At 38.8% G+C, this 18863-nt stretch overlaps 1 long non-coding RNA gene across 1 annotated transcript in view; it reads right to left on the reverse strand.

The window, feature by feature from the left end:
* The window catches only part of LOC140641296 (uncharacterized), a 90189-nt gene that overhangs the window by 21995 nt on the left and 49331 nt on the right, over positions 1–18863 (reverse strand). The window lies entirely within an intron of this gene.

The raw sequence follows: 18863 nt of genomic DNA on the forward strand, positions 1-18863 counted from the left end.
AAGGAGAAAAATAGGGATTTGGATCCACTAGATCCCTCGTTGGGCACAGGGCTTCAGCCTAGATGAATTGCTGGTATAATCTGGTTTCAGGTTCCATAAGGTTATGAATTATTGAGTCAGAAACTTTAAAAATACAGAACCCTCAGGAGCAGCCAGTGCAAAGGTCTTGCTTGCTGAAGTCTAAGGCAGTACTGCCAGTTGCCATAACCAATTTTTAACAAAACTGACTAAAGAAACCAGTGGTCTAGTGGTCTTAAAAGCCAGACTAGGGGTCAAATGTAGGACTTGGAGATGGAGCACAGATATTGTTGATTTTGAGGATTTGGAACAACACTGTTGCCTGTATTTATTCAAAAGTCTGACCAAAGCTTTGTCATTGAACATGTGAAACAATACAGGAGACTGACAAAATAAAGTACAAAAAATAGGATTTTCTCATAAGTCTTCAGCAGTTCTGTCCACTATTACTTCATACTGCTTAAAGCATGAAGCTGGAATGCCAATCGGGGTGGCCTCAGCAAACAGGAGGATGTTTAAAGGTGACAAACTTACCCAGGGCTTGATCTCTTAGTTTGTGTTTACTGTAGGAAAAACCACAGTGCGGAAATAAGTCACCAGACAGACATACCAGTGAACTAGTAACATCAACAAAACAAAACAGTCACATCAAGTGACCTAAGCCTGCCTGTAAAACCCTTTCGAAAATATCAGAGAATCTCTTTCAAATTCTATTACCTTAGTATCTACAATGCTTCTAATGTTTGTCATCCATGGCAGTAGGAGTAATATTGAAATTATGTGATGTGACATTTTATATATACAGTATTTGATTATCTAAGTTTATAAAGTTTTGGATAAAAAAATAAAGTTTTGGATAGTATCTAGAATACAGTTTAAGCCAATGTTGTCAAAATACGGTACATAGACTGTCTAGGTTAGAACCAACTGGAAAGCTCTTTTTTTTTTTTTTTTTTTTTTTTTTTAAATAGCTTTCTGGATCCTAGAATTATGGACTCTGGGAATGGGTTCTTGAAATCTGCATTTTTAACAGACGCCTTAGGGAATACTAACAAAATATCTGTTAACTCTTGGATTAAGATTTTAGAAATTATTAAATTTAGCCACATCTTCTGGAAGTAAGGCATTAATTCTGTTTTTTCAGCTCAATGTGCCATTTATGAGATGCAGCAAGCCATCTCTTATCATTAGCCCACCTGAGCCCTCAAGCCAACTAGCCTCTCCCTAGCACCAAATAAGAAAGAGTACTTTCCTAGATAGAAAAATCCCATCAGTGTTGCCTAGATTGAAAGACAGGCTTAGCTTTTGAGGGTCTCAGGCATCTAAAGTTGAGAAATAATGGAAAGTACATGGAGCAAAGCATCTAATAGACAAAAAAAAAAAAAAAAGTGCTTTTTAATTAAAAACTAGGAATCTAGAGATTTCTAGATTTCTGATTTTTTTTTTAAGAAAGAGATGGAACACACACATGCATGAGTGGGGGTAGGGGAGGGACATAGAGAGAATTGCAAGCAGGCTCTATGCTCACCACCCTGAGATCATGACCTGAGCCAAAAACAAGAGTCAGATGTTAAACTGACTGAGCCACCCAGGGTCCCTAGTTTTCTGACTTCTTAAATGACCTTTTGCATCAGTTGTTCCTGAGTGCTTTTAAATGCCTTATTATTACAATATTTCTTCTCTCTCCCTCCTGTGTTGAGTATTGGTAGAAATTGATTTTCAACACAGTTGTCTAAGCATTTCCAAAAATCTTTAATCTCCATTTAATATACATTCTAAAGGGTGGGTTACTTTTCTTTGTAATACAATGTCTCCTACTGAATGTGTTAAAAATAATTTAATGTTGAGTTTTGTAGTTTTTCAATGTGAAATTATCTTGTGAGGATAGTCTCCTGAGATGGAAAGTTAACACTGCCTTGTTATAAATTCTCTGAGATAGAGGAATTGACCAATCCTGGGAAGAAGTTAAGAATATTAAAAAAAAAAAATACTCTCAGGAATAGAAAAAGTTATTTAAGTGATTAAATTGAAATATAGTCAAAACTGAAGTTGAAAATGTAGAATCTCAGTCCATTTTAGGCTATTCAGGTGCATGAAGCCTAGAATCACTATCTCAGTTTACCTAGATTAACATTTCTATCATTAGTACACAGCTAAGAAATCCCATGTTTAAAAAAAAAAAAGAAATAGATTAGGTATTTAATGGTCAGTCTTTAATGTTGACTTGCTGCCTGGCCAACACATCTCTTTTCTTGGTCTTTGCCTGAGTACGGTGCTACCTTCCCGGTATCTGTTCATCCCTGCATTACCATGGAAAAACAATGCACAGTACCAAGTCCCTCTCACTGTTTGCAACCTTAGCAATGGATGTAATTGACCCAGAATATACTATATATGGAATTTGAATGGTAGGTTTTATAATTTTAATTTAGGAACATAGGATACACATGACAAAATGAAGAACTAAAAGATTTTCTTTCAGGTGAATGAAATATATTCTATACCAAGCCACAAATGTACTTGGTGCTTTGCTTAGAGTTCAGGTGAACTCCTTGGAGTTCATGCTGGCCTCTGTCCTAGAATTTAGAGCCTAGATTGTAAAACAGAAGTAAAAGACACACACACACACACACATACTAGTTAATAATCCCTGACTCCAGTGATGTGCTAAGTATCATGAAGGTTCAGAGAGATGAAGGAAAGAGAGGACTCATTTTACATTAAAAAAAAGACAACCGCAAAAATAAAAGTAATGTTTTCTTTTTCTATTTTTAGATTATCAGCCAGAATTAACATGCTTTTCCCATCACTTCAGTATATTTCATGTAATTTCCCCCTCTTCTCTAAAGAAGATCCATAGAATACCCTAAAATCTGCATTTTTAATGAGTTTCATAAGTTAAATATTCTGACAAGAACAAAATATAAAGCAGTAAGATATATTTTTCGTCAATCTTCTTTTGTCATTGATAAGTAAAGCTTTTTAAAATTATTGAGATAAATATGCCTTTCAGGCAAAAACACATCCTTTTCTGATGCATTTCTTTTATTAGTTAATATATGTTACATCCAGACTTAGGCTTCCAAAATATATTTGGTAATATAAATGTTTAATGAATCAAATAACACTTTATTAGGCATAATACACAAGACGGTAAGAAAACATTTTGTCCTAATTATCTTTACCATCTGTGTTCAGGAGGACAATGTTTCTGAGCTCTTCATACTGCTAAGTTTTCTTTTTTAATGTGCTATTATTGGTACATGACAAAAGATAGAACTGAAAGAAAAACATCAGATAAGGGACAGAAATTAATGAGTTAGGATAGAAAAAAACAGAAAACTTAAGAAGTCAAAATACTGTATTTTGGGAAAGATTAGCAAAATAGCTCAAAATAACAAAACATCGTGCTTGATTAAAGAAAAAAAAGGAAAAAGCACAGACAAACATAATAAAGAACGATAAGATAGGAAATAATGTTTGAAACAGGAGACATTTTTAAATAATTTTAAGATACTATTTTGTAGACTTCTATGCAAAGAAATTTGAAAACTTAACCAAAAGGACAATTCCCTAAGGAAATATCTGTGGCACCAGGCCCAGATGGTCTCACAGGTGAGGTCTACCAAATCTTAACCATTACATATGAGGAAGGCTCATTGTGTGGGTCTCTTCTGTCCTCTATTACTGCCAGTAATATAAACTGACATTACTGAAGATATGCATTTCTTAGAGGAACTTAGAAAATGTCACACATTCCATTTGCTAAAACATAGGAAATGAATTTTTCAGAAATGCTACATTTTACTTGTTTACCATTTGCTATTATTATATCCTTCCTTTTTTCTGGGAGAAGGTGGGGAAAGAGTGAGAAAAAGAGAAAAAGTCTTTAATTTTATAAATGTGAAGTGATTTTGGATTTAAATAGGGAAATCTGACCAAGGGTTGTCCATTAGAAATCACACCAAGACATCTAGGGTCCCTGTTATTTCCTGTTCTTTGAGACATACAGGCATGATGTTATCTGTGTGAAAACCACATTGTAAAAGGGCTGTGGTATACTGTCGTGGAAAATTTCAGCCCAAAGTAGATGCATTTGTTATAAGAGTAAATAAATCTGAATCTGGATGGTGAGGGTGTAGTGCGGTACTGGTAGGTTAAAGCAAAATCATTATGCTATTATAAAAATAGACAAATATATTCAGCTGACATAGCTTCCTATCATGTGCTAGGAGTTGCATTAATTTGCCTCAATAAGAAAACCACACCTGAAACATAAACAGCAATTCATGTCATCACCTGATTAGGTTTATAATAACCCTTTGCCATTCCCCAAGACTTTTCAGTATTTCTAACTCCCCATCTGTGGAATTTAGTGAGGATGTGATCAGACTGTAGATACCAAGGTTGAATTTCCTGCAGTGAAATAATTTTGCTTTGAATTTGCTAGTTTGGGAGAAAAGAAGAGACCAAAGGACTTATTTTATGGGTAAAGGATTCTTCCACTTGCTCAAGATATGTATTCCAAGTATCCAGTAAGGGACTTGGGAAATAGCCGCAAGTAATATTGAAGTCTACCATGAGTCTACCATGAGTCTACCATGAAACAAACTTAGCAGAGACATACTTTTATGCTAATTAATGCCCATTGGAAATATTGGGCAGAACTGGGATCCTAGTCCTCCAGAAAGTAATGTCATTTCTTAGCCAACAGTCCTTCCTTACTCAAGACTTTCTTCAGGAAAGAGCAGATAAAGGTACCCATATGTGAACTATCACAGTGTCTCTCTATCAAGAGTCTTGATCTAACTCAGGCATGAGACTTACTTAGTGGTTGGGACTTTCTAATGTTGTGACTTAAATCATACCCCTGTTTACCAGATTTCGAGTGTGGGGGTTTTACAATTAAGTAAGACCTAATTGGCTTTCCTGAATATTTTATTTTGGTGGACCTCTATAATTATGTAACCATTCTAGAGAATTCTGAGTGTTGAATCATTCCTTGAGTTACCAAGTCTTTCTACTCTACTGCTCTATTTATCACTATGTAGGCTCAGCCGTACAGGTTCCTCCCATTTTTGCAAAAATCAGAGAGTCCAATTTTGTCCATTTCAATTGCTGCCTCTTCCACTAGAATTCCTGGCCTAGAATGAATAACCATCAAAGTTATTCTTAAAGATTCTAGTCCTTCTCTCACCAGTCTATTCTTCATCATAAGTGTGAAAGAATAAGGTAGAGTTTTCTGTTTTTTTGTGATTTGGTTTTTTGTTTTGCTTTTTTTGAAAGCATGGATATTCAGTAACATTTCCATCTCCCAAACTCTTTCAAGTCTACCTTCCAAATTATATAAAGATGTTTCTAATCTCTTTTGCTACTTATGGTCTAAGTTCAGTATAAATTATCTTAATGAACCTGGAAAATGTTTACATCAACATGGAGCTACCATGTTTGATACAGAAACTCTAGTAAGTTCATTCATATAAAAAATTTAGCCTAATCCAAAAATTTATTTTCATTATCCTTGGTTAAGCAAAATATTCATTTCCCCAGGCACTTTACATTTATGAATTCTTGTAATACGTTTTAGTCTGATTTTTCATTTTATCACCTAAGGAAAGTTGAGATTTTTTAAATCATTAGAATAAGGCTCTAGTAGAAGTTTTATCTATTCTTTAGGGAGGTACATTTTGTTCAGCTAAGAGACATGCAATGAAAATCATTTCAGATGGAGTCATTGGTCCAGGGCTTTCAAGGTCTTCAAAATCATCTCTGATTTCATTGTTTCAGTTATCAAAAACTCACTTATTTGATCAAAGTTCGAAGTTTCATTTGAAGAACTTGAGTGAAGTTAATTAATCCAAAGGATACTGTAATTCAGCAACTTAAAAGAATCAGTCTTCAATTTGATTTTCAGTGATCTCTAACCAACTGCTGGAGTCAATAAGGTATTTTTTATGACTGTCACAGGAAGGCTAATAGTTTCCTCCTGTTTTTGCTGAGCATCAAACATTATGAACCTGTTCTCTCTAGCTTTGACCATCAGGATCAAATGTTTCACCCCTGTCTGGCATTCCTTATCCCCTTTAAATTAGCCTTGTGGACTAGCACCCCATCCAAGAGTGTCACCCTCAGAGGGCACATTGGCTCAGGTGAACAGTCCCAATTGATTCATCCCATTGCCATGACTGACCATCAGCAGCTATCTCCTCATCCAGAAGTCTTGTTACATTTACTTCATCTCATCCAAAAACCAAATCCAAATAACTCACATTTTCCTGAGAGTCTGTTGCTGGAATCCAAGTTTTATTTCTAATTTTGTTACATTTCTTTGGGTGTCATCAACAGAAACCAATTATGCTTAACTTAAGGGAGGCAAAAGAATGTGTTAGAAGAAAAACATGTAGCTTACAAAATCAAAGGACAAGTTGAAAAACTAAATCTTGGAGCAGATTAAATTCAGAATAGTTTCAGGTATTTTAATAGTAAGGACTCAGGAATTTATCCTTGGGTCTTATAATCAGGAAAAGTCTTCCAATTTCCTTCTGCCTCTAGGTTTTTCTGTGTAATAACTGAACTCTGAGAACAGAGAGTCTAATTTGCTAGCATGGGACATGGATCTACCTTCGTGTTGGTAAGGAGTACACTGGGCCCCATGATACCTTTAAAATTATCCAGCTTAGGAAAGGAATAATCCCTACTCCACTTCCCAAGAAGGGAGGCTGGGAAAGCTATACATATAAATACATAGTGTACATCTGTACATACCTAAAAGAATGTCCCCTACAGCTGGAAAATGATGAAGAATTCTTATTGACTTGCATGATTATTCTGGAAAAGAAATCTGATTACTCAAATGAGGGTAGGTATGCTTAGTTCAACCACATCCCTCAGCTGCCACAGGCATGGCTTTGTGTAAATTATTTCCAGTACATGGATTCTACACACTTTTGTTTCTGAAACTGGACTTTCACTTATCCTAAATGAGCTCTAGGGATCTGTAAATAGAAACATTAGACAGTGATGAAATAGGCTGGTCATCAAGATTTCCTGGTTGTCTTAGTGCTCAACCATCACTTCAAACTCTCCCCAAGGTGCCAGTCCTGCTAAATTTCTAATTAGGTGATGTCTTAACTGTGCGTATCCAGATACAAATGACAAATTACAAGACAACAGGTACAGATTCCAGCTAATGCTTTGCTTTAACCACCAACTCCTAGTGTTTTTTTTCTTTTTTTTTTTTTAACACAAGAATTAGATTTTCTTGCCACAGTAACTTGGGGACTTTTTTCCTACCAAGAGAAAAGATAGCATTGGCCACTGAAACACCATCATGGTTCAGTTTTGAAAACATTTATTTCACAAAGGGCCAGGGCTTGCCCCTGTGACACATTGTTGCAAATTAGAAAAATGCCCCCTTTCTGAGATGGAATTAGAAGAGCCACTCTCTGAGCAATGACAACCACTCAGGTATACAACTTGGCAAGTAGAGCAAGGACAGAACTTCAGCTGCCCCTGGCCCTGTGGCCTAAACCTTTGTACAATGCATAATCTGATCTGTTGTTTGTGGTGACTCTGCTCTTGGAGTGATTGAGACCAGCTGGAACAACTACAAACCTTTCTTTTGGGGTCATCTAGTTGGAAGCATCAACAAAAAGACCACAGAAAATCCTGAACTGGAGTCATCCAGTATTTCCTATATCCATTAGTTTATTAAAGAAAATTGCACCATCTAACTGGTTTGAAAGCTTTTTGCCTTGTGGTACCCAATTCTTGAGATGCTTCTGCTTCTTGGTATTTAATGTAATACATCATATTTAAGATGCTGGATGTCTGCTGTATGTCGTCAAAGTTGAATATTGGGGTGCCTACCCCTTTTCCTGAAGGGTAGGTTTCCTAGCCTCCATCTTTCTTATACTTTTTTCTTATTCCTTGCTCTCAACTCTTCTATTGTCCACAATATGTCTGGTCCCTTTAACCCAAATGTGTACAGGCTATTATGTCTTGTTAACTACCCTGTATTATTTTCCCTCCATCTCAGCAATACCTTCATGGACATCATTAAGTCGTGAGCCTTCTGTCTCAGCTGGGCCCTCAGGACCCTCTCATATGTATACTTTATTCCCAATCTGGCTTGGCCGGACTGACAGATTCTCTCTGGCTTTTATCTTTCCTTACCCACTTTGGCCCCAGGCTCACTCTTTTCAACCCCACTTTTATCAGCACTATGCATTTATTTTGATCCTCTGTTAAAACTACCTAGCTGAGATCCTTAATGTAACCATTCTTAACCCAGCCATTCTCTCACTGGTTTCTAGTAACACTTCACATCAGTGGTCCTCAAATGTCATCTGGGCATCCCTGAAGCCCTTCAAACTATTTCAGGGGGTCAGTGAGGTAAAAGTCAATTTTATATTAATACCCAAATGTCCTTTGCCTTTTTAAATTCTCATTTCCTCTTACTAATGTGCAGCTGAATTTTCCAGAATGAATATAGAAGCAGATATGAGTCTACCTATCTTGCGTTTGACCACGTATTATAGAGTTGCCAAAAATTCACACTTCTCTTCTCATTAAGCTTTTGCTTTCCAAATAGTTATTTTTCATAAAATCTAATATTTTAATGTGTTTAATTTGCTTTTTATTTTTAAATAAATAAATACACTTTATTATTTTTTTTAGAGATTTTTAAAAAATTTTTATTTATTTATGATAGTCACAGAGAGAGAGAGGCAGAGACACAGACAGAGGGAGAAGCAGGCTCCATGCACCGGAAGCCCGATGTGGGATTCGATCCCGGGTCTCCAGGATCGTGCCCCGGGCCAAAGGCAGGCGCCAAACCGCTGCGCCACCCAGGGATCCCTATTTTTAAAATAAGTAAATAAATATGTTTTAAAGTTTTCAAAGGCTACGTGGTAAAGTTTTATAGGTGTAGTACACAAAAGTAAAAGCTCTATGGGTTCAACAGTTAAGACTGCAAGCAAGATGTCTGAAAATCACTATTGTCAAACATGAGCTCACTTGTGAACATTTTGGGAAAGTGTGTGCCAGGATTCTCCTGAGTCCAGGTAGCATGCTCCATAGCAGTTGGACAGTGAGTGTGGATGTCAGGACACAGATATTTGATGAAGATTTGTTGCTGTTTGAATCTTTGGTGTATAAGTGATAATTTAAGCAGTAGCCGTGGTTGAAATGTCCCAGGGAATATACTGAGTAAGAGGAGAACTAGGATCAATTTTTAAGAAACAGCAACCTAAAAAGATAGACATCAATAGAAAGGTTTGCAGAGAATGCCCACGTGAAACATCTAAAGAAGGAATTGAGGAGAGGGCAGTGTCATAAAAAGGAAGGGGCAAATGTTTCAATAATAGTAGAGCTGTCACACCAGTGAGAATAGTGGAAATTAACAAGACAGGAAACAACCAATGTTGGAGAGGATGTTGCACTGTTGGTGGGAATGTGAACTGGTGCAGCCACTCTGGAAAACTGTGGAGGTTCCTCAAAGAGTTAAAAATAGAGCCACCCTACGACCCAGCAATTGCACTACTGGGGGTTTACCCCAAAGATTCAGATGAAGTGAAACGCCACGACACCTGCACCCCAATGTTTCTAGCAGCAATGTCCACAATAGCCAAACTGTGGAAGGAGCCTCAGTGTCCATCGAAAAATGAATGGATAAAGAAGCTGTGGTCCATGTATACAATGGAATATTACTCAGCCATTAGAAACGACAAATACCCACCATTTGCTTCAAAGTGGATAGAACTGGAGGGTATTATGCTGAGTAAAATAAGTCAATTGGAGAAGGACAAACATTATATGGTTTTATTCATTCGGGGAATATAAAAAATAATGAAAAAGAATAAAGGGGAAAGGAAAGAAAATGAGTGGGAAATATCAGAGAGGGAGACAGAACATGAGAGACTCCTAACTCTGGGAAACAAACAAGGGGTGGTAGAAAGGGAGGTGGGCGGGGGGTTGGGGTGACTAGGTGATGGGCACTGAGGGGAGCACTTGGCGGGATGAGCACTGGGTGTTATGCTATATGTTGGCAAATTGAACTCCAAAAATATACAAAAAATAAAAATAATAAAAATCTTTAAAAGAAAAGGCAGAGTTGTCAGTAGTAATTCTAGGAAATTCTGCCATGGGATCAAGTAAGAGGGGACTTTGGTGATCGTGGTGAGAGACATTTCAGTGACCTTGGGGGGAAGAGGTTAGCAGAATTCACATGTAAGTGATTTTAGATAAAGTAGAAGATGGAAAATTTATCATAGCAACTCTTAAAAAAAATCAGGTGGAAGGAGTGAGGTAATAGGATAATGAAGGCAGAAGGAACACAAGATAGATCAGGATTTTCTAACAGGGAATATTCATCCACCCAAGAAAGTGGCTTAAAGGTCTATTTATGTAATTATTTCCATGTGTCTGTCTTTCTTGTATAATTGCAAGTACCTTGAGTGAAGAGGTCTTTCTAACACCCATCTGTATGTTCTTAGCACCCACTACCTATCTGACAAATCACAGAAAGGTCATATTTATTAGTTTAAATTAATTAATTACCTTTTACTATTTTTAATATAAGGTAGGCTTATCATTTTTAATAAAGGAAATAAAGAGCTAGCTATCACCCCTGTTGAAAGAAGCCTCAAAATGCTTATGTTAATAGACCATGGCAGCTAATTGATATCATTTAGGGAAAAGACTAACCAATAAAAATAATTCTTTGGGAGTGCCTGGGTGGTGCAGTTGGTTGAGCAACCGACTCTTGGTTTCGGCTTAGGTTGTAGTCTCCGTGTCCTAAAATCGAGGCCTATGTCGGGTTCCCTACTCAGCATGGAGTTTGAGATTCTCTCTCCCTCTCTCTGCCCCTTCTGCTTGTACTCTCTCTTTCTCTCTAAAATAAACAGATAGGGACACCTGGGTGGCTCAGTGGTTGAGCATCTACCTTTGGCTCAGGTCGTGATCTTGGGGTTCTGGAATCAAGACCTGCATGGGGCTCCCTGCAGAGAGCCTACTTCTCCCTCTGCCTTTGTCTCTGCCTCTCTGTGTCTCTCATGAATAAATAATATAATAACATAAAGAGATAAATCTTTTTAAAAATTTCCTTTAAATGCAGCAAATTATAAATCATCTTTAATCACAGAAAATGTGTATTCCTAGCTCCTCCCTGATAAGAGGATGTATATTAATGACACTTACTTCAAGCCAGTGGAACAGGGAAAGTGGAGGAGAGTCACCAACTGTGGGAGCTCTGAGAAAGGAATTGATTTTTGACTGATGTAAAGAGATTCTTGATTCATCTATGTGTATCTAGTAAATGGGACTTTGAAATCCTAAATATACACTGTAGTTACCAACAGCGATCTTTTAAAGGTCTACGAAGTATTAGTGAAGTGAAATCATCACTGGGAAATCATATGTTCAGAAGAAAAATAAAGTAAGCCTAATTAAATGGAATGGTGATTGAAATTTATATGTCCAATTCATAATTCTTCAATTATTTTCATGACAGTACTCTAACATCTGTGTATAAAAAAATTCCATTACAAACACAAGACACACAAGAGCCTCTATAGGCTCAAAAATAAAACAAAATTATGCACAACTGAGAAATCTGCAGCATGCTAATGACCGATTGTTTTATTCATTTGTGAGATGGGTAATTGGTGAAGTGAATACTGTCTACCATAATTTTTCACTAAAGAAACATTTTTCTTTTAAACTAGCAGCTGGGATCCCTGGGTGGCGCAGCGGTTTGGCGCCTGCCTTTGGCCCAGGGCGCGATCCTGGAGACCCGGGATCAAATCCCATGTCGGGCTCCCGGTGCATGGAGCCTGCTTCTCCCTCTGCCTGTGTCTCTGCCTCTCTCTCTCTCTCACTGTGTGCCTATCATAAATAAATTAATTAATTAAAAAAATAAACTAGCAGCTTGTTTTAAATAGAGCAGAGCCAATGACAGGTTCTCACAATGTATCAGTAAATGGTATCCAGCTCTTAATTACTGATACAAAACAGGACTAGTAAACTCTTAACTCTTTCAGTATGTGGGTAGAAAATAGAGTAGGGACTAAACTTAAACCCTGTTTGTAATGGACATCTACCACCTTCTTCATTCCCCGTCGTCTTTGGATGGCCTGTTTGGGAGGAAATGTCCACAGTACGATCATTTCTTTTGCAGTGTGACAGTCAGAAGTAAATTGTCAGCCTCGTTTGCAGAGAGCATGAAGGCATGTGCCCAGAGCACCCGGTCAGACACACCTGCGGAGCTTTCTATTCAGAAATGAGCAATGGAGACAATGGGATGTAGGATATGGGACCAGAGACAGCCTTGGCTTCCCAGAGGCGGCAGTGCTGGGTTTGGAATCAGAAGTGGAATCAGTACTGGTGGCAGTGCCAGTCAGGTGCAATGTCTGGTATTTGGCACCCAACAGAGGCACCGGGCAGGGTGTCCTCAATTGTCCAGTTCAGTGTTGTGTTTTGGAGTATTATTGCTAGAAGCTTCATTTCAAATCTCTTTTTTTCTCCCCAGTGAATCTTTTAACCTTCTGATATTCCTAACATCACTTTTCTTTTTTTTTTCTTTTATTTATTTATAATAGTCACACAGAGAGAAAGAGAGAGGCAGAGACATAGGCAGAGGGAGAAGCAGGCTCCATGCACCGGGAGCCCGAAGTGGGATTTGATCGGGTCTCCAGGATCGCGCCCTGGGCCAGACAGGCGCTAAACCGCTGCGCCACCCAGGGATCCCCCTAACATCACTTTTCTGATTAAACTAGTCAGAAGAGAATCTGTTGTTTACCTATGTTAGGACTTATATACCAATGTAGCTCATAAATTGGGGGGGGGGGGAATTCAAGGTCTCACTGCTTCTTTGAGCTACTTAAATCTTTATTGGAGGAACTTCTGTTTCTGCTCTACAAGGGTAATGAAACTGAGAAGCAAAGTACAAGAAGAGTTACATGATCTGCAGAGCTTTGGATTTGCTTCTTACCACCACCATTACTAGCTGTGGCTAAATGACTTAACCTCTTTGATTCTGAATTCTATCACCTATGATGGATGATAATAATAATTGTTAGGATTAAATGGGATAACATTTATAAAGTATTAGTGCAATGCTTCATACTTCAAACTGACAAAGAGCTTTTATTCAGCTATTGCTAATGCCTCATAATATTGGTGAGATTTCAGTTTCAGAGAATCTAATCCACTCAAGCTATTTTACACAGAAAGGGATTTATTTTGAAGGATTAAATCACTTACCGAATGTTTGGGAGGGCTGAAGAAATGAAGTCGAGGGTGAGATTCTAGGAAAACCCCAAAGCCACCCTCAGAATATGCTAACAAAAAGCTGGTATCCTGGTTCTGATGAGGCAAGTGTAGAATTGGGAAGCTTTCTAATAACTAGAAAGCTTTTACTCAAGCTGCTAGCTCTACCATCTGAGTTATGCTCTGGAAGCTACCTGCTGAATCAGAATATCATTATTCTCCATCGGACTAAAAATACACTTAGTTTGGCCTTTTTTGTTTTTAAGACTTTATTTCTTCATGAGAGGCACATAGAGGCAGAGACAGAGAGAGGGGGAAGCAGCTCCCCACAGGGAGCCCTATATGGAACTCTATCCCAGGACCCCGGGACCACCACCTGAGCCAAGGCAAATGCTCAACCACTGAGCCACCCAGGCATCCCTAGCTTGGCCTATTTTTGAGCCCTATATAAACAGAACCATGAGTTATATACTGTTTCATGTCAACAATTCCCCATCAGTTTATGAGATCCATTCATGCTGCTCTATGCAGCAGTGCTACAATCTTTTTCACTGCTGTATGGCTGGGTAACGTGTATGTCTGGGTAAGGTGTATGGCTGGGTAAGGTAGGTAGAATAACATCTCCCAAAGATGTCAACATCTTAATACCTAGAACCTGTGAATATGTTGCAGCCCAAGGCAAAGGAAAATTGATTTGCCCATGGAATTATGTTACTAATCAGCCAACCTTAATATAGGGAGATTAGTCTGATTATCCAGATGGGCTCAAGATAATCACCAGGATCCTTAAAAGGGGAAGAGTTGGGGGATCCCTGGGTGGCTCAGCGGTTTGGCACCTGCCTTTGGCCCAGGGAGTGATCCTGGGGTCCCAGGATCAAGTCCCACATCGGGTTCCCTGCATGGAGCCTGCTTCTCCCTCTGCCTCTCACTCTCTCTGTGTCTCTCATGAATTAAAAAAAAAAAAAAAAAAAGGAAGAGTCAGAACGATAGGTCAGAGTTAGCAGTATAAGAAGGAGTTGGCTGGCTTTGCTAGCCTTGAAGGTGAAGGAAGGGGTTCAGAAGCCAAGAAATACAAATCTGTGAAGTGCAGTAATGAAAAGTGAATGTCCTCTAGAAGCTGGAAAACACAAGTAAACAGATTCTTCCTTAGGGCTTCCAGAAGGGAACACAGCCTTGTCGACCCTTGATTTTAGTGCTGTGCAGCCTGCGTGGGACTTCTGGCCTACAGAACTGTGAGAACATATGTGTGTTGTTTTAAGCCACTAAATTTGTGGTAGTTTGTAATAGTCTGTGGTAATATGTGATTTTCATGGAAAGCTAATACAGGGGTTCTCATCTTCAGGGGTTCTCTTCTTCAGCCCCCATTGACCTTTTGGACCAGATAATTGTTTGTCATGGGGGCCATGCCGTGTATTGTATCTGTGTTAAATGTTTGGATTCTACTTGCTAAGTGCCATTAGCACTTCCACTAGTGTGGCCATCAAAAATGTCTTCCAGACATTGCCAAGATGACTCCCAGATGAGAACAAATACTGCACGGGATTTTATTTTATTTTTATTTTATTTTAAAGATTTTATTTATTCATGAGAGACACAGAGAGAGAGAGGCAGAGACACAGGCAGAGGGAGAAGCAGGCTCCATATGCAGGGAACCTGACATGGGACTCGATCCCAGGTCTCCAGGACCATGCCCTGAGCCAAAGGCAGGTGCCAAACTGTTGAGCCACCCAGGGATCCCACAGGATTTTAATTTATAAATATGCCACAATTTATTTAGCTAATCTATTATTTGAAGATTTTTTTGGATCGCTTCTTTGGTTACCATCTACATATGTGTTTTGGTTAATCTATGTGCAGCTTACTCTGGGATATATACTGAAAAGTGAAATCACTTGACAGAGTATGCTTTTTGTACCAAATCTGCAATTCTACATGAGATGTGTGAAAATTTCTGTTGCATCTCATTCTTGCTAATATTTAGCGCTGCCTGCCTGTTTAATTGTAGCCATTCTAGTAAGTGTGTAGAGCATGTTCCTGTGATTTAAATTTGCATTTACATCATCTCTAAAAAAAAGTTAGGTATCTTATAAGTATGTGTGTTCACTAGGACAGTCTTAGTTATGAAGTGTCTCATCATGCCTTCAGCCCAATATTTTTTTTGCATTGTCTTTTTCTTTTTTGATTTGCAGAGATTGTTTTTATGTTCAGATACCTGTTCTTTTTTGGATATGAACATATGTTGACTTGGGTGATGGATCCTAATTATCTTAGTACAATAAAGTTGTTACCTAGTAGGACTGAGATTAGGTCTGGAATCTGAGTAAAATTCTGTAGTGCCTCTTAGGTGGGCATTCACTTTAAATTTTGTATTCTCAAAACCGCGAGGCTCCCCAAAACTCTATTTTCCATTGCAGAGGGTTTCCAGTGTGATTTGTTTCTCTCTCTCTCTCTCTCTCTCTCTCTCTCTGCAGCTGCCTCAAGGAGAAACACCTGGCAGTGTGGGGCTCTCATCCCTGTGCCTCCCTTCTGTTCAGTGTCTTGGCTACTGCACATTCTAGTTTTTTCTCTCTGGACCTGTGCAGTTGCCCAAGCTCTGCAGGCATCCCTGCCTCTCATCTGTAGTCCTCCATCTCGTTCCCCTGCCCACTTCCCCAGTACTCCTTTTTTTTTTTTTTAATTTTTATTTATTTATGATAGTCACACAGAGAGAGAGAGAGAGGCAGAGACATAGGCAGAGGGAGAAGCAGGCCCCATGCACCGGGAGCCTGACGTGGGATTCAATCCCGGGTCTCCAGGATCGAGCCCTGGGCTAAAGGCAGGTGCTAAACTGCTGCGCCACCCAGGGATCCCTCCCCAGTACTCCTAACAATAACTATCAGACACCTTGAGGGGGAAAGCCGAATTCAGGTCACTCTGTGATCCTGTTTCTCATGTTCAGGTTGCCTCAGGAACTCTCCAACACCTTCAAACAGACAGTTTTATATTTTGGAGCAATTTTGTATTTGGCTAACTGTTCTCAGCAGGAGACATGTTCTGATGAATTCCATCCTAGCTGGACACACAAGTGCCACAGTGGAGGTTTAAGGCCTGACATCTCACGTTCATTATAATCCTCCCAAATTTCCTCCCTTTCATTTAGTACCATTGTTCTACACTGTGATTTAACATCCATATTACTAAACTGTTTCTCATGTCTGGCTATACCAGCCTTTGTAGCCAGTGATAAGAGATTCTTTTAGGAAAATTATAGTTCTCTCAACCTCTGACTGTGCCTTGTACTGAGAACATAAACTATGAGTTGGTTATTTTCTTTCTTGTGTAGTATGGTTAGAAGCTGTGAGCCACCCGCTGTTTTCCTCTTCATGCTCAAATGGTTTGTTGTAGCAGCTACTAGGTGTACCAAAGAATTAGCCTCATTTCACATTAAATGACCATACCTGAAAATTGTTTTCCCATGGTCTTTATGAACCACTGTGCTCTCGTTTCACGTTCGTGCAATCCTTTGCAGGTAACATGATTTATCCCAGAATCCTATTTCCTGGAGAGTTTCTGTGAGCTACACATATCTCTGTTACCGAGATGTGCATTATTCCAGAAACAGGCACTCTCTGGTTTCACTTCAAAGGGAGAGATTGACTATTCTTCCAGAATGGTTAGGAGAACTGAAGAAATAGAATAGGCTAAACTTGAGGAGAAAATAGATCAAAGCAATGCCTGCCCTATCTGTGATGATCATCAAGTGGTAGACTTAGAAGTGGTCATGCCCTGTGTCTCCACCCCTGGGCCACACCCTGGGCTTGACCTCTGCCACACCCTGGGCTGTCAAAACAAGTGTCAAGCCTGACTTGTCTCTCTCATAATCCGTTTTCAAGCCAAGTCTTATAAGAATGCATCTAATTGGCAAAATCCAATTTAGCTCTGATACCCTCCCTGTGAGATATAAGGGAAAAGCTGCCTAAAGTTTCCCTGCCTAAAGAACTCCCTTTGCAGTTCAGGAAAGTATTTGAGGAGGGAGCTAGACCTAATATAATAACAAGCCAGTGTGCCGTGTTCACAAATCTACTCATGACCTATTTCCCAGGGCATCATAATTGCTCTTTTTTCACATTATTTGACCAGAATGTCTTGCTTCTAGGCCCTTCACTGTGTGTCAATGCTGAAGTAATTGAGTCCTCCAGACCTACTTCTCTCTCTGTTTTCTGCTTCTGAGAACAGCAGTGGCTCAAACTAGAGGCCTGATAGGTAGCCTGGCACTTTCCCACTTTCCTTTTTTATTTTATTTTATTTTATTTTATTTTATTTTATTTTATTTTATTTTATTTTAATTTAATTTCTTAACAGCTTTCTACTCCTATTTAAACAAGCACCCAGTCCTGGGGATTGTCTCCTTAACATTCTGCATTTCATCTTCTCCATTCTCTATGCTACTTAATTCATTTGGACTTTTCCCGTTCTTTCTTTGATTATTTTCACAGCCTTTTCATTGTTCTTCCCTCTTGAATCTATCCACGTACTTCTCTCCAAACAGAGCCTATCCTCGCCACTACTGCTGGACATCTGTCCGTTTCCCTGCCTCTTCAGGAGTGCATCCTTCAGTATGCATACGCAGCCACACGGAACTAATAATTGACCCAGTTCATTTTGCACATTTCTACTTCTTCCACTTTCATTTCTAGTATTCTCTCTGCCTGAAAGTTCTTGTGCTCTCCATTCTTTTCTTAAATCCTGCCCATTCCTTAAAACTCTGTTCAAGGTGCCTGGCTGGCTCAGAAGGTTATGCAGCTATCTTCGGCTCAGGTCGTGATCCCAGGGTCCTGGGATTGAGTCCCTAAATCGGGCTGCCTGCTCAGCAGGGAGTCTGCTTCTCCCTCTCCCTCTGCCCTTCTATCCTGCACAGGCTTTTTCTCTAAAATAAATAAAATCTTTTAAAAAATTGAAAGAAATTCTGTTCATGTGTCACTCCATGAAGCCTTTCTAAACTACTTCTGCTTTAGATGTGCATAATCTGTGACAGCCTCAACCTGTTCAGTCATCAAGGCTTCAGTAGTCTGTTGCTTTCTGCCAGACTATGAAATCCTTGAGGACAGGTATCCCATATATTAAACTTTTCTTGCCTAAAACATAATATTAATAGCTGGATTTGAGTAGTCAGGCATATTTGTGGGGAAAAAATAGTGATTAGAGTAGAAGTCTTAGTAATATTTTGCAAGGCCTATAAATTAGATTATATTTTTGAGCTAATTGCAGGCTGGAACTTGATAGTCTGTTTTCCCACAATTAGTACATTCTCAGTGTTGACAGCAAGGAACAAACTTTACTAATCTGAGCCAGGAAACTGTCTGAAAAACACTCTCTGTTCCAGCTAGGGTCCAAATATTTTCTAGAAAATTAATGAACACCATTTCTCAAAAAATTAGAATTTCACTGTAATTAATAGGGCATAACCATGACTTTAAAATCTTCCATACATTGTGAGAAAGAAAAAAACCCCAAATACAACAAACTATATTAGGATTAAATTCTCACATAGGTCACTTTTTCTAAAATACTAGAATTTTTAAAAAATTAATTCTAAC

This window comes from Canis lupus, chromosome 10 (genome assembly GCF_048164855.1).
Source record: "Canis lupus baileyi chromosome 10, mCanLup2.hap1, whole genome shotgun sequence".
Lineage (NCBI taxonomy): Eukaryota > Metazoa > Chordata > Mammalia > Carnivora > Canidae > Canis > Canis lupus.